The sequence below is a fragment of the Rhinatrema bivittatum genome, chromosome 1, assembly GCF_901001135.1.
Source record: "Rhinatrema bivittatum chromosome 1, aRhiBiv1.1, whole genome shotgun sequence".
NCBI classification, from domain to species: domain Eukaryota; kingdom Metazoa; phylum Chordata; class Amphibia; order Gymnophiona; family Rhinatrematidae; genus Rhinatrema; species Rhinatrema bivittatum.
Window position 1 is genome coordinate 714192836 of NC_042615.1, and position 17388 is coordinate 714210223.

Below are 17388 nucleotides of genomic sequence, written 5' to 3' on the forward strand. Positions count from 1 at the left end.
TGAAAAAAAATCGTACGTACTAGCTAATGGGAAACAAGAAACGTCAAGGAAGAGTCTAACGAGGAGGGGCGGTGAATTTCTGATTAAGTAGGAGGCGTTTCCGGGGGAGGAGCTGAAAGTTCATTTTCACAGGTAGAAAGCTGTAGAGGCTGGACTTTTAAATCCCACCCCATCGTATCTTTCCCTCTCGTCTCGCAAAAGTAGGAGGAGGACCTTTGAAGTTTTCGAGTTTTCCCCGCCCATTGCCTTGAGATGTCAGACTGGCTCGGGCGCGCCGTTTAGGGGAATAGAAGGCGGGCGGGCCTTCCGTGACGCCATAAAGGGAATGGAATGTGGGCGGGCCTGAAGCTTGCTTAACCGTGTGACCTCAGTTGGAACCGCCTTGTTTGGAGCGGGAGGGGGTGGGGAGAAGTGGGGGGTTACTGCTGACATCACTGATTCTTTCAAAACGTAGTGACTTGGAGAGGGAGGTTCAAAGCAGAAGTGAAAGTGGTGAAGAGGCTCGAGCGAGAGACCCCGAGGTTTCTACGCCCGCGAAGGCTGCTTGGTTGGGGTCTTTGCGTTTGATGGTTGCTACTAAATACGTGATTTCGTTCTTAAAATGCCCAAGTCTCTGGTTGAAAAGGAGTTTGTTTTCGAACACACCTGGTTTTCCAGATGAACTTGAAACCGGTGTAATGACGGCAAAGGTAAAAAGAGGAAGGAATAATGGGAGCATGTTGAAGTCAGAAGACCAAGTTTGCTTACCGTAAATGGTGTTTTCCGTAGATAGCAGGATGAATTAGCCATGCTGTTCTGGGTGATGTCACTGACGGCTCTCTAGTAGACATAAGTGTAATATTGAGTTACAATTTTTAATCTGCTGTGCCTGTGCGGCACTTCCCGCGCAAAGTGCTAATGGTCTCTGACAGAATACACCGTTTGTGGTAAGCAAACTTGCTCTTTTCTGTCGATAAACAGGCGGAATTAGCCATGTTGTTCTGGGAGTCCCAAGCGTAGGGGAATAATTTTTTTTTAAGCAGTCTGCTGCCATGCTGTTTCATGAGGAGTGGAATGGCATATTTATTTTATTTATTTATTTTTAATTTTTATATACCGAGGTTCCTGTATTATTTATAATAAAAAAAATGTTGTTCCCTTTCTCCTGTGTGGACATTTTTTTTTAACTTAGTTCAGTCGACAGAACTTCATGTCCCAGAGAACTGTCTGAAGAAGGCTGCTGGTCCAGGCAGTAATGTGAGGTAAAAGTGTGGACTGAAGACCAGGTCGCAGCTCTACAGATGTCCCCTATGGGCACATTATGTAAATGTGCAATAGAGGAAGCTATGGCTCACAGTTGATGAGCCAGAACTGCATTAGCCAAGGGTTTCTATGCTGAAGTGTGGCAAAATTGGATGCAATTGGTGATCCAATTAGATATCGTACTTTTGGATATTTATTTATTTTATTTATTTATTTTTAGTTTTTATATACCGATCTTCTTGCATTAGATGCAAATCAAACCGGTTTACAATGAACAAAAACTTGCCTGTAGGCATTACATGGAATATGGCTACCCCTAAGGAGTTAGGGTTGAAAGAGACAAATAATTGCAAGGAACGATGCTGTTTGTAATAAGCTAAAGCTCATTTGCAGTCCAAAGTATGTAGTAGTGCTTCCCTTTTGTTGTGTGGTTTTGGAAAAAAGGTCAGCAATGAAATATCTTGATTGCTATGAAAAGCAGAGACCACTTTAGGAAGGAATTTGGGATGAGTCCTGTGTACTTCTTTGTTATGATAAAACTGTAAGTAGGGAGAGAAGTGAACCAAAGCTTGGAGTTCACTCACTCTGCGAGCCGAGGTGATAGCTGAGAGAAAAATCACCTTCCAGGTGAGATACTTCAAAATAAGCAGATTGCAGGGGTTCGAATAGCAAACCTCTCAGAGCTGTGAGAACTATATTCAAGCCCCAAGGAAGCAGAGGCTTACGTATTGGAAGTTGGAGATTAAAAAGGCCCCTCATGAAATGAGAAATCGGGGTGCAAAGCCGAGGAGTCCTTTTCCCTCTTATGCTAAGCCACAATAGCACTTAGTGGACTCTAACCAATGATGTTGCTAGGCCCGATGTCGAAAGGTGGAGTAAATAACAGGATCTCTTTGGGAAGCGAGGGGAAGGGGTATATGTGGTGAAGTTGGCACCACTCAATATATCTTCTCCATTTGAAAGAGTCTAGTTGATGGTTTTCTTGCCGCTATGATAATTCTCAGGATATCTACTGGAAGTTAGGCCTTGTAGGATCTCATGCTCAACCTCCAAGCTGTCAGATGGAGGGAGGAGTGTAGAGGATGAAGAAGACAGCTGTCTTCCTGGGTCAAGAGGTCTGGATCTTGACCAAGATCTAACAGAGTATTGTACCAGATAAGCAAACCATGGTTGTCTCAGCCAAGCCAGAGCTATGAGGATCATGCGAGCTTTGTCCTGTGTCATTTTTTGAACTGTCTGTGAGATTAGGGGAATTGGAGGAAATGCATAAAGGAGTCCCTTTGACCATGGAATTAGGAAGGCATCTTGAGCCATTCTGTACGGGCTTAGATGAACTGAGCAGAATTGAAGTACTGGGTCCATTGACATTTCAAGCCCCATTGTAGGCACCTCATGTGTACATAAGATATGCCATACTGGGTCAGACCAAGGTTATCCTGTTGATGAGGGCCCAGTATTCTGTTTCCAGCAGTGGCTAATCCAAGTCACAAGTACCTGGCAAGTACCCCAACATTAAATAAATCTCAAGCTCTATTGCTTATTAATTAATAGTTTAGGGAGTCTTCCTCTAGGAACTTATCCAAACCTTTATTAAACCCAGTTACACTAACTGCTGTAACCACATTCTCTGGCAATGAATTCTATAGCTTAACTATGAGCTGAGTGAAAGAATTTCTTCGATTTGTTTTAAATGAGCTACTTGCCAACTTCTAGTCCTATTACCTGAGAGAGTAAATAACTGATTTACATTAACTTGTTCAAGTCCTTTCATGATTTTGTAGACCTCTATCATATTCCCCCCTCAGTCTTCTCCAAACTGAACAGCCCTAACTTACTTAGCCTTTCCTCATAGGGCAACCATTCCATGCCACTTATTTTGGTCGCCCTTCTCTGCACTTTCCCAGTATAACTAAATCTTTTTTGAGATGCGGCAACCACAACTGCACACAATATTCAAAATGCGATCTCACCATGAAGCAAGAGAGGCATTATAACATCCATCGTTTTATTTGCTATTCCCTTCTTAAGGCGAGTGTGAGGTACTACGTGAATTGCTGCTGCCATGTGATCTAAGAGTACCAAGACTTGGCGGGCATTGGCCGGTGACTGCAAAAGTAAATTTGTACATAGCTGATGAAGTCTGTCTATTCTCTCCTGTGGAAGGAATGCTCGAGATTGGATCAAATTTATTTTGGCTCCTATGACCTACAAAATCAGTGTAGGTTTGAGTATCAATTTCTTGTAGTTGATGAGGAATCCTAACAATTCCAAACAAGTTATTGTGGACTCCAGATGCTGTTGTAGAGATAGCAGATTGGGGGCAATAGTCAACTAATAGTCCAGATAAGGAAAAATGTGAATCCCCTGACATCTGAGATGAGCTACAGCCTCAGCCAGGCATCTGGTAAAGACTCTCAGAGCTGAAGATAGGCCGAACAGCAGAACCTTGATAGTGTTTGGAATTCACCTGGAAGCACAGGAAACGCCAATAGGATGGGTGTATCGGGACTTGGGTGTAGGCATCCTTGAGGTCTAACAAATACATCCAGTCATTCCGTTGAATAAAGAGGAGAACTAACTTGATTGAAGGATGTCATCTTGAATTTCTCTCTGTGCAGGTACTTGTTCATGGAGCACAGATCAAAAAGAGGTCTGAGAGCTCCTGAGCACTTTGGTATGAGGAAATATTGGGAGTAGTATCCTGTGTTGACCTGATGTTTGGGTATCAGCTGAATAGTCCTTTGCTGGAGCATGGCATTGATCTCTTGCTCCAGAAGCGTTGACTGAGAAGCATCCCTTAGCTGGCCAGTAAGGCGTGGAAGGGGGAGGGTGATATAGGAAATTCAAACGGTTACTTTCATAAACGATTCGAAGAACCCACTGATCCGATGTGATTTGTGTCCAATATGAAGCAAATTATTTTACCCTGCCCCCTACCCAAAGAAAAAGCTGTGGCTGATCATCCTTCAAAAAGACTGTGGGGGTTTTTGAAGGGAGGACTGGGTGGGCTTTTGCTGTTTCCTATCCCATGGGCATGGTCGAAGAGGTAGGGTCTGAGTCTGAGCATGCTGCTGCTGGAATGGTTGGCATTGTGGAGGTCTGTAGGGGTTGTATGGCTTCCTCTGGGCATAGTACGGCCTTCGATAGTGCTGGTAGCAATGCCTGGGCGCCGTTTGGGGATCCAAAATGGTCAACGGAGATTGAACTGCCACATTCTGGTCCTTGAGTTGCGTTACTGGTTTTTTTAAGCTTCTCTCCAAAGAGATTATCTCCCAAGCATGGGAGGTTGGCCAGCTTGTCATGTACATCGGCCCTGATAGAACTAGAATGAAACCAGGCAATCTGTCGTGCTGATATGCCAGTTGCAGAAGTCCTCGAGGATATTTCAAAGGATTCATATAGTGTTCTAAGCTAATGCCATAGGCCCTCTTGCATGTCTTGGAAAAGTTGAGGGATAATTTCCTCCCCCGATTCAGACCACAAGAATGGTTTTAATTGCTGCAGATTTTCGTAAAGGTATTACACCATATAAAACTGGTACTGCTTAATGTGAGAAGTTAAAATAGCAATCTGGAAGATTTTCTTAGCATATTAATCCTGGATCCTATGTTCCTTGATTGGAGGAGTGGATGCATGGAGCCTAGATTTCTTAGCCAGCAGATTCAACAACTACTTAAGCATGAGGGAGTTGAATGACCCCATAGATTGGTGATTTTTTTTTTTAGCACGAATTTGAAATCTAGTTTTTTGGAAACAGGGTGGATGGAAATGGGGGACTCCCACGTCCTTAGCTAAAAGCGCATCTAGTAGTTTATGTGAAAGCAAAGCTGAAGGTTTAGCTGGGATGTCCAGAATTTTTAGAATACCAAAGACTTCTTCCTGAGGGTCTGGAATTTTATGGAATTCTGCTCCCAACTTGGAATATGTGAGATCTTCAGGTGGAGAGGAGTGATTGGGAGGTTTCCCAGGTGGATCAGATTGCATTCCCATTGAACTGGCTGGTGAATTATCCTGTGGAGAGTCCAGTTGAGAAGTTGTTGGAGAGTGGTGGCCTACACTCGGCTGCGCTGTCTGGGGTTCTTTAATTGGGGAAGGAGGTGCTGGATCGCCCTCCTTGTCTAGGTCCTGGAGATGTGGAGGAGTAAACTACGGATGAAGTTGAGAAAAAAGTTTGATGATGATGGAAGAAATTTGTGCTATCGCCTGTTGGGAGCGTTGAATATGTGGATTTGTGACAGATGTTGAAGGGCACCTATTCTGAGGGGAGTGAAAGTGGCTGCGGTGAGGTGTTAATCCGGCAGATAGAATATCGGAAGTTGTGTATGGCATCCAGGACCTCTGGTCTCGGTAAGGGAGGGGAAGCCTGAGTAAGAGACCTTGAAGGGCAAACCGTTGAAGGTGTGGACAGTGGGACAAATCGGAGTATACTGAACGATTGTCCTGAGATGATGCCGACTGTGAACTTATGGACACTGGTTTTGTAGGCGAAACCCAGGGTTGTTACGATAAAATGTCCTGAAAAAGATCCGTTTGCCTGGTTAGAGACCTTGGAGAAGGCAGAAAGGGCTTGGAAATGATCTGAGATATTGGCCCTTTTTTCTCCCGCGAAGAATATGTCGAGGGGTCTCAGTGCTAGTGCTGATGTGTCTATGTTGAGGCAGAATGTGTAGATTGACACGGCACTGGATGCGATCCTCCAACACTGCGGTAATGGCCGCTGTGTCAAAGGGTTCCGGTCCCGGACTGCCCCTTCCATGCCCCGCCCTGGATCGCCCCTTTTTGCGAGCCCCAGGACTTACACGCGTCCCGGGGCCTTACGCACATCACCGGGATTTTTTAAAATAGGCCTGGCGCACGTAACACCCCCCCCCCCCCCCTCTCCATACACGTGCGTAAAGCTTTTAAAATCCGGCCCTATCTGTCCACACTGAAAATACTTAAATCCTGGGGGTTTTTTTTACATTAGCACTTAAAATTTCTGTTTTGGGGATTGCTACTGTGAAGTACAGCAAGAGAAAGAGAAGAAACTGAAGAGACGTGAAGCGACTACAAAAACGTTCGTGCCCGAGCACTGAAAAGAAAGAACCGAAGAGACCGTTATGTGCTTCAAGTGGGAAGTGCCGCACAGGCGCAGCAGATTAAACAAACTTTAACTCAAGACTACACTATGTCCGTTAGAGCGCCGTATGTGATGTCACCTGGGACACCATGGCTAATTGAGCCTGCTTATCAATGGAAAAGAAGCTTTTTTTTAAGTGTGAGAACTCTCCTCAAGTTGAAGATGCCAAAGTGAGTTTGGCATCACCATACGGATCTTTTATTTTTAATCTGTGGTAACATAAAAAATACCTAAGTGCTCCACTAGCAGGGCAGTGCCATGTGTAACGATAATTTAATTGTTCATCAGATGTTAAGTCCAGGTAAATTCACTTTGTAAAATAATTTAAGGAAAAAAATAACACCTCAGTAAAGTGAACAAATTTTATTCAAAAGAGGATTCAGCTGACAGGTAAGTTAATGAAATCTCTATAAAAAATAATTTTTAACTGTAAATGAATTTCAGTGAATTCATATAAATCACTTGCAGTTTAAATATTCAAACTTTGCAATGCAAAATATTCAATAGCAATCAAGTAAACTTTCAATAGATATTAGCACTTTATATCAACAAACTATATTTCAGATAAGGCATTACTATGAAACTGTTTCCTTTGAGAAACTAATATATATAACGTGAATGTTTCTTTTGTAAACCGTTGTGATCTTTTGCAACTACAGTATATTTATTTATTTATTTATTTATTTGAAGAGTTTTATATACTGTTATTCGGACAGCCATCATAACGGTTTACAAGGTGAATACATTTTAACAAAGAGGTTTTAAGATATCATAACATGTTGTAATTACAATAATAATAAACATAACCAAGTAAGTCTCTGCAGATATAAGGTTGATTGTGGAGGGAGGTTAGTTAGGTTGAGAATTATAGTGAGGGATTATAGTTGTCATGATATAAAATGCCCAAATAAATAAATGTCTAAATAAATAAAATAAATAGTATCATATATTTTTGCAAAATTTCTCTTCTTTCTGTTACCTTAGATATATTATTTTTATTCTAGATAAAAGAGTTGATTTTTTCAGTTTGATTGTTTTACAGATACGTCTGAGATACTAAAGAACTGTGAATTTCCAAAGGTAAACATTACTGTGCTTCTTACTGTAGTTTTTTGTCTCTATATTATGTGTAGTCCCCTCTCTTTTCTATCCTATCTCTTTTCTTTGTATCTAGTGAACTTTACTGTCTGATCATTGCCTTTCCACCGTCTTTGTTTGTATGTGTGCACATCTAACTCAAATTTTCAATAGCTTGTTATCGCTGTTTGTGTGTGACAATTTGGTATAGCCACCAACAACGAGAAGCTTTGGATTCTTGTAATTGGAGCTTGATATCAAAGCTTGATAGCAGGGACTGGAACTCTCTTGACCATGTCACTATCTCAGGATTCCAGTCTTCACCTATTATCCTAACTTTAATAAAGCAAAAATTAGAACTATCTCCCTCAAACTGAATAATCTGTCAACTACTGTGTCACTGGCTTATTGAATTGTAGCATCTAACTAATTTAAAACAAAGGATAAATAGTTACACTGTTCTAACAAAATTGAGAAGGAATTGTGAGGTGTGACACCAGTGACATGTAAGACTATGAGACGATTTGGAATGAGAGATTACCAAAAAAAATACCGTGTTCACAGACACATTCATTCCTTGTTTCATTTTTTTCTCAGTCTTATTTGATTTTCTCTATGTCATCAGTTTAGAGAACTGATTTTATTTCTCTTAAACTGCTTTTAAGTAAGCAGATACACTACACTTCTACTGTTATAGCATCTATCATTTGGAACAGTTAAAACTATCTATTACTTCCAGCTCTTTTTTTGGTACTTAAAAATTGTTTGGGATTTTATTCCAGAACTGGCTTAGTATTAACTTTCAAACTACTGGCTTAAAAGTTAGAGTAATACTAACACTTAGGGGGTCATTTTCTATCCCTATCGCACGCGAAAAGGGACTTTTTGCATACGAAAAGTCCCTTTTCGAGTGCAATAGCTAGATAGGGGCGGAGTCAGCGGAAACTTCACTGGCCAATACCTTCTCCTCTCATGTCCGCAGCCTCGGCGTCATCTTAGACAATCAATTTAATCTAAAAAAATTCATCAACACAACCCTAAAAGATGGCTTTTTCAAACTACATACTTTAAAAAAACTCAAACCCCTACTACACCTTAATGATTTTCGCACTATACTACAAGCCATCATTCTGTCTAAAATTGATTACTGCAATGCCATTCTCCTAGGTCTCCCAAAATGCACGATCCAACCCTTACAGATTCTCCAAAATGCCGCTGCCCGTATCCTTACGAATGAACACAAAAAAAAAATATATCGACGACTGTTGATAAACAATGTTATACACGGTATTTATTCTCATATTAGTTACATGGACTTCCAAGCTTTAATTATAGCCTGTTTCTGAATTGTTGTTCGCTAAGTTATATGTAAAGCCTGTTGCTGAATTGCTGTTCACTGTAAACCAATTAGATGTTCCAAACGATTATCGGTATATAAAACACTAAATAAATAAATAAATAAAATAAATATTGCAGGTGTTAGGGCCCTAACATAATTTGAAAATTGACCCTCTTAGTCAGGAGGCGAAAAAGTAAGACCCCTTATCGCCACCAGTAGCAAACCCAATAGCACCATCTTTCACGGTGGCACTATTGGGTGAGAAAGCCAGCAGCGATAACACCGCAGTGGTGCGATCGCTGCCGGCTTTCGCAGGCCCGCCCCCCGCTTCGCCCCCCCATTACCGCGGGATTCAAAGAGCTCTGCGATATTAGAAAATCCAGGCCTTAGCCAGTTAAATATCACACTGGCTAGTTTTATTGTGGCCAGTATTATTCTGTACTATTATTTGAATATTCCCTCCTTAAGAGATACTAAGCCACTTTCATGAAGAATATAGGCCACTTTTAGAGACAAGCACACTATCATAAAGTTTATATTTTCTTAAGGCACTTGGGTTTTTATTTAATTGATTTTCTTCTTACTTTAACTCAAGTGTTGCGCTTGGGGTTGGACCCCTGGCCTGTGGTGATGCGGGAACCGACCACAGGGGGTGGAGCATGAGAGGAGACAGAGGCAGTGTTGATTTTCACCACTGGAAGCCAGCGGTCCCCTCGGGAGGAGCCCGTAGGGACCCGGGCCGCTGGGACTTAGGTGGGCCTTGCAGGGTCTCCTAAGAGAGTTAGAGTCCGGCGTGCCCACAGAGGCAGGAGGAGCGCTATCTGGTTCTAGGCTGGTAACAGGTTGAAGATAGGAGAACTAGAAGAGCGTTGGTGATGACAAGGCTAGGGACAGAGCCAGAATCAAGCAAGCTCAGACGAGCAAGGTCAAAGTCCAGGAATCAGTCCAAGGAGTGGTCAACGAAGCAAGGGTCAGGAACAGACTGAGGTCGTAGACAGGCAGCAGACAGGCAGGCAGGTCAGAAACAGGCTGTGGTCTTTGGCAGGCGGCAGGCAGGCAGACGAGACAGGAACAAGCTGTGGTCTTTACCAGAAGTCAGTCCGGGGTGAGACCAGGGAGATGAACAACGAACACTGGAACAAGCAGGTCAAGGAAGCAGGTACAAGCAGGAACGGAACTGGAACAGAAGGATCCTGGAACGAGACTAGGAACAGGCAAGCGGGTACAGGAGCAAGGGCAATCTCAGGAACAAACCGACCCTATTGCCAAGGCAAGGAAGTGAGGCCAGGAACTTCCTTTTAACTTCCCTTCAATCAGGGTGCGCCGCGGAACTAGGACCCGCCCTTGAACCCATATCAGGGTGGCTGGTCCGCGCGTGTGTAAGGGAGTGGCTAGCTGCTGAGACGCCGAGGCCCAGCATGAGGCCTGGCGTGTGAGTGAAGGCCCGGCGGCCAGGGCCTAGCCGGGCTCACGAGGGCCGCTAGGGAGACAGGACCGGAGCCTGCTGGATGACCCTGAAGGGGAGCGGTCCCACGGGTGGGGCGACCTTGGGCGGGGCTCGTAACATCAAGTCTCCTTCATTAAGCTAACTATAAAAGCTGATTTAAAATTGTACAGGTCAGCTGCTTTAAATTTTTAACTGACTAAGAGGGTCATTTTTCAAATTATATTAGGGCCCTAACACCTGCAATATTTATTTTGTTTATTTATTTAGTGTTTTTATATACCGATAATCGTTTGGGCACATCTAATTGGTTTACAGTGAACAGCAATTCAGCAACAGGCTTTACATATAACTTAGCGAACAACAATTCAGAAACAGGCTATATTAAAGCTTGGAAGTCCATGTAACTAATATGAGAAATAAATACCGTGTATAACATTGTTAGCAACAGTCGTCAATATATGACAAAGGTATATACTACATATACATGTAGCATGGTACTCAAGGAATTAGTATCAATGAGTGGCATATTTACTCAGTGGTGTAGATTATCATTATATATAAAACTAAGTACATACATAGCGAGGCTGAGAGAGAGACATGATATTGGTGGGAAAGAGGTAACTGAAACCGGAGAAGGGAGGAGGGGGGATTAACGAAAGAGGGGGAAGGGAGGGAGGAAGGAAGACTCAGGTGAAGGCTTGCTTGAAGAGCCATGTTTGAGGTTCTGTTTAAATTTCTTATAGCATGGTTATGTCGCAGCGTATGGGGCATGTTATTCCATAATGAAGGGCCAGCAGTGGAGAGGGCACGGTTAGAGGTGGACTTCAGTTTCATCGATTTGTGTGAGATAGTGTGTAAGGTAGCTGCGTGTTGTTTCTAGTGGGTCTGCAGTGTCGTGGAAGTAGAGGTGTTCTTGAACCATTGCATGTCATTGTTGTGGAGGGATTTCTGAATTATAGTGAGTGTTTTATATTGTATCCGGCTAGTATCTCGGTTTTTTGCAGTGTTAAGGGCAAGGAAGTTGTCGGTGAGCAGAGAGTTGAGGTGGGGAGGGCTGATTCCAGGTCTTGATTGCATTAGGCAGGTGTGTCAGTGATAGGAATGAGAATCTGAATGTCGTCAGCATATATGAAATGCGGAAGACATAGGTCAGACAAGAGACGCCATAGGGGAAGGAAGTATATGCACGCCATAATGCCATGCGATAAATAATGCATTGCGAGATGGTATGCAAATTTGAAAAATTTAGTCAAGTGGGAGGAGTTTGGGCAATGTAAATGAAAATGAGGTGTGTTAACATTGCGTGCAATATCATAACACACATTCTATCACGGGATTTAACGTCGGAAATAGCTACACCTTTTTTCCTGGGGTTATGCCTCAATAGCTGTGTGTTATGGCCAAAGCAGGATTTGCAAAAAAAGCTAGGTCAAGAATACAATGTACAAATCTCTCCTTGTGTACTTTTCATCACTCCAAATCACATAAAATCTTCATGATGTCTACTATGCTGTCTGTACCTCTGACTGTGCTTGTAAAACTGCCCCCCCCCCCAAACCTAGCCCACCACCAAAACCTCACCCCGAATTGTTAGTTGCCCCTCCTACAGTGGTATAAATAATTTACTTATATGCGAGCCTTATAAAGAGCCTCTCTCTTTCTCTCTCTCTCAGCCCAAAATGCATGTTGCACTATTTTTCGCTAAATGGCTAAATCTAATTTTCTTACGTTTTCAGGTTTCTTTAACCACAAAATCACTTTCTCATTCACACACACTCACTCACAAGTATGTTATGTATGTAAATATGTGTTCCTCTCACTGTTTTTCTTAGTGTTTGTGATTTTAATTAGGCCTCAAAGAAGGATAGGAGTTAAACACTCCTCTGACCAACTTCCAGCATAACTCCTCAGCATTCTGAAACTGTCACTAACCTTTTTTTTCAGGGAATATCCTCACTTTAGTGATGTCATATTAATATTTATTTAGTGTATTTAGTTCATATCTTTTCATTGTAGCTCAAGGCAAGTTTCATTCAGGTAGGTATTTCGTTTCTACTCTTCCAAATTCATATATAACACCTATAAACCCACTTCTAATCCCCCATTACATGTAAATGTAAGATAAAGAAATTTTTATAACTTAGGAATTTTCCTACAACTAAGTTAATTAATCAGAAATGATTGTACTTTGACCTACTAATGTACAAGTACACACTAGCCTCTTAATATATTGTCTCTTCGTAAATAACGGTGTTTCCTTAGCAATGGCTTCAGAATGTTAAGATTTTTGAAGCTGGAAATGGACAAAACAAATTCACTGGAATGGAGTCCAAAACTACCAAATACTCAAATTTTAAAATCAAAAGTCATTCCACATTTGTTCTCCATCAATTAGAGATCACTAAAATATGTCCAATGTCACTTCAAATTCCCTAAACTCCTACAAAAAAAACAATAAAACCAGTAAAAAACAAAACAAAACCCAATACCTATAATTTACAAATTATACTATTTTAATCAAATTATAATTGAATAGAGGTTTTTGGTCCCACCTCAGGTGTTCCCATACATTATTTTAATTTTTCTGAGGTGTTTTGCATTTTTAAAACCCCAAAACCACTCCATGGAAAAACAGGATACATTTAGCCTTTTAAACTCACTCTTAAACCCAAATAAGGGCTCACTATGGGTCCCCAACCTCATCTCATATGCCCCCAATACTTAATTTATTTTAATTTGGTGCCTTTTAATGTATTTTTTACCCGTTGGTGCCGGGATTGCCAGGGTGCTTCCCTTCATTTGAAACTTCTGTGGGGCCTCTCTTTAGCCTTTCCACCTTAAATGAGGGCTTTTAAAATTATTTTGTTTTATTTACTTTTAAAAGTTGCCTTGGGCTTGGTTCTCTGGATAACCACTGACATCATCATTGATGTCAGTGGGGTCCAGCCTGCAAATCCCTATTGTATTGGAGACTTTCCTAAGGCCCCCAATTCCTTGCATGACTCAAATCTGCAGTGGCAGCTTCCCCAACGCTGCCATTGCCAATTCCAGCCTTCCCTGAGGCTCAGCTGTTTTAATCGCCACCACGGCCCTATTTCAGGCATGAAGCCAGCAGAGGCACATAGCTCTGCTGCTCACCCTGGCCCTGCCTCTATCGCTGCCTCTCAACACCGTGGGGGAGCCTTGGCTCTGCTCCTGCGGCTCACAGCCACTTCAGGCCCTCCTATCGGAAAACTGTGGGGAGCTCCTTCCACTTCCCCATGGTGACTCCACAACTCAGCCCCACATCAGGCCATCTCACAACAGGGCTCATCTGGAGCACCAATCCTTGAGCCCATTACAAACCTCTCCAGGCCTTACCAGCCCCAGCAGGCACTCCAGATGCCCCAGGTAAATATTTAATTTTATTCACATAGGAGCAGATTTTCAAAGCCTACGCACGTAAATCCAGGTGGATTTACGCACACTGGCCCTATTTTCAAAAGGCCCTGTGGCGAGCGTAAAGCCCTGGGACGCGTGTATGTCCCGGGGCTCGAAAAAAGGGGCAGGCGGGGGCTTCACTGTGCTCGGGATCGCGGGCTGGCCGTTGGCCAGCACACGCAACCTACACCTGCCTGGAGGCAGGTGCAACTTATAAAATAAAATTGGGTGGGGGCGGGTTAGATAGGGGAAGGCGCTGACCCCGGATTTTATAACATGCTTGCGGCTGCGCACACATGTTATAAAATCGTGTGTAGATTTGTGCGCGCCGGGTTGCGCACACAAATTTACGCCCGCATGTAGCTGTTAAAATCCGGCCCATATTTCTTAACTTAGCTTGACAGAGCTAACACTTTCTTGTTCATAATGGGGAAAATTAAGCTAATGATATTAATAACTAGGTAACAAAAGTCAATACCCAAGTAAAACATGGTTAGGATGGGCTTGAGAGCAAAACATAACTAGCTTCACACTGACCCCCAGCTATAACTATCATTTCCGCAGACTGGTTCAGTATTCCTGGAGATTCTGTGCCCTGAGTTCAAAACAATAACTATCTTGAGATCAGACCTGGCGACAGTGAGTAGTTATGGCTGCAACATTAAATTTTTTAATGTATTTATTGATTTTTGTAAGATAATTTCCTGAAACTGTGATTTCCTAGCATGTAGCCAGATGGACTCAGGATCAATGGGTATAGTGTGCTCCTGATAGCAGATAGGAGACGGAGTCAGATTTCAAAGCTGACGTCAGCCTACATATACCCGTGCAGGAAGCTCAGCTCTTCAGTATTTCTCCATCTCATAAAGCAGATAGGGACTCTACACACACTACAATAGTGTGAGCAAATTTAAAACAAAGAAGAAGGTAATCTTACCTCTAGAAGATGAGCCCTGCTCTCCTGAGGTGATACCTAAGGGTCCCTCCCCCAGTCGAGAATTCCTGAGGTGATTTCTGAGATCCCTCAGAGGCAAGCCTCAGTCCGGTAGCCGGCTACCGGCGTGGACTTAGCCCCCAGGGTGGCTGAGAGGCAGCGGGTGCAGAATCGAGCATGGCGGTGAAGGTAACTCCCTCTCCCCCAGCAGCCTGGCATGAGACCAGGAAACGCCGAGACCAGGTAAGGTAGAAAACCTCTCTTAAGTCTCCGGTCTCCGAGGCTCGAATAGCCGCACAGATCGTCCCTTCCGGCATCTGTTAAATCGGGTTGAACAGCCGACTCGGGGCTAGACCCCGATCCGGTCCGAGGGTCCACACATGTGGAGACCCTCTGGTGGGGGGTTGCCATTTTGCCCGCATGGTCGTCGGCACCATTTCCCCTCCTTGACCGCCGCATTGTCTGCACAGCAGCACACACAACTGTGCCGTGCGCACAGCGACGCACACAAATATTTCTATGCGCACAGTGGTGCGCACAACCTAGCCAGGTGCACAAAGTTGTGGCCTGCAAGCACATCTTTGCGCATTCTGCCCACACATCTTCGGCGCACCCGGAATGCACAACTAAACCTCCTGGCGTGCATACCCACACGCACAGGTGGGTTTTCAAGCTCTCCTCGAGCACAAATCATGGCACCGCCGGTCAAGAAAGCCAAGGGTGAAACCCTCTGCCCAGCCTGCAATCTGAGAGCTGCGCAATCTGAAGTGGCCTCCTCCCTATGCCAGCAGTGCGAAGAGGCTCAGGGGGCCCTTCCTAAGCAAGAACCTCCCTACCGGGGATACAGACACCTCTGAGGACGAGACTGACTCCCTGGAAGAAGGAGAAATCCCTCCAGGGGATGGAACCATACCGAACCATGCTGCGCTTCTTCTCCAAAGACGAGTTACCAGCTCTCATGTCCCAGACCCTGAAGACGCTGGACATTCTAGGCATGGACACCACAGCGGAACCAAAGATGAACCCCATCTTGGTGTCCCTTCGCCAAGCCTCATGCTACTTTCCAATGTTGCAGGCCGTACAGCAACTGATTGACCTGGAATGGAAGGCCCCAGAGGCCAGCTTCAAAGGAGGACGGGCCCTGGAAGCCCTATACCTCCTGGAACCTGCGGCTAAGGAGCTCCTGAGGTTCCCAAAGGTGGACGCCATGGTCTGCGCAATCTCCAAGCGCACAACCATTCCTGTCGAAGGCGGTGTGGCACTAAAAGTTGCCCAGGACAGACGTCTAGAATCCATCCTTAAACAGTCCTTTGACATTGCAGCAATGACCCTGCAGATCGCTTCCTGCTGCGCCTTAGTGGCACGTTCTTGCCTGCTCCTCTCCAGAGACGCAACCACGCCCAGTGAGACAATGGAACCTGCGGTATCCTTCCTCACGGATGCAACCTCAGACCTAGTGCGCATCTCAGCCAGGAACGTCGCCTCGGCAGTGGCAGCCAGAAGACAACTATGGCTCCAAAATTGGTCAGCCGACGCGACCTCCAAATCGAACCTCACGAGGATACCCTTTAAAGGATCTCTCTTGTTCAGAGGCGAATTGGAGAAGCTAGCCAACAAATGGGGCGAATCTCTAGTACCTCGGCTACCAGAGGACAGGAACAAAAGAAATCAGCACTCCTCTCCCCGAAGAACCAAGGGCAGAGGAGCTCAGTGCTTTAGACCGTACAAGAACACACGCTACCAAGCACCTCGCCCCGCAGGCGGGGTTCAGTCCTTTTGGAACAGACACAACAAGAGGGGAGCAGGCTCCGGCCACACCCCACAATGAGAGTCAGCAGACCCATCCACAGAAAGAAGTCATAGGGGGCAGACTTATCCTCTCTACCAAAGATGGGTCAAGATAACGTCGGACAAGTGGGTCCTAACAATCATTCGAGAGGGATACTATCTGGACTTCCACAGCATCCCTCCAGACAAATTTGTGAGATCACCATGCCACTCTCACTCCAAGAGAAAGACAGTGGAAACCACATTGGCAAGACTACTCAGCCTAAAAGTGATAACCCTGGTGCCCACACACCAACAAAATACTGGTCTCTATTCCATCTATTTTATCGTTCCCAAGAAGAAAGGAACATTCCTGCCCATCCTGGACCTCAAGACCGTCAATCGTTACCTGAGGGTACCACACTTCCGCATGGAAACCCTACGTTCAGTCATAAGGGCAGTACAGCCGGGAGAATTCTTGACCTCACTGGAACTATCCCGGTCCATCCCGACTATCAGCGCTTCCTAGGCTTTGCGATACTGGACCATAATTACCAGTTCCAGGCGCTACCCTTCGGACTAGCTACCGCCCCTCGGACCTTCACCAAAATCATGGTGGTAGTGGTGGCAACTGAGAAAAGAAGGAATCCTTGTAGATCCTTAAATGGACGGTTGGCTGATCAGGGCAAAATCTCCAGAGGAGAGCAACCAGGCGACCACCAGAGTCAAGAATTTGCTCCAGAAACTCCTGTGGGTCGTCAACACAGTTAAGAGCTGCCTGCAGTCCTCCCAATCACAGCTGCAAAAACTGTTGAACTATGCTCGCCCCAAGGTATGGGTCTACCTACAAGTCCTCGGCCTCATGACATCAACTCTGGAAGTCGTCCCATAGGCAAGGGCCCACATGCGCCCACTACAACGTTCCCTGCTGTCATGATGGAACCCGACTTCCCAGAACTACTCCATTCAACTCCAGCTACCAGCAGAAGTTCGGACCCAGGTCCAGTGGTGGCTACAGGAAGACCACCTGAGCAAAGGAGTAA

The 17388-nt window shown here is 44.5% G+C and overlaps 1 long non-coding RNA gene across 1 annotated transcript in view; it reads left to right on the forward strand.

Annotated features, from left to right (window-relative positions):
- Positions 1-17388, forward strand: part of LOC115075757 — a 57660-nt gene that overhangs the window by 1486 nt on the left and 38786 nt on the right. The window contains exon 2 of the long non-coding RNA XR_003852594.1: positions 7404-7441. This is a non-coding gene — a long non-coding RNA (uncharacterized LOC115075757). The remainder of the gene's footprint in view (positions 1-7403; positions 7442-17388) is intronic.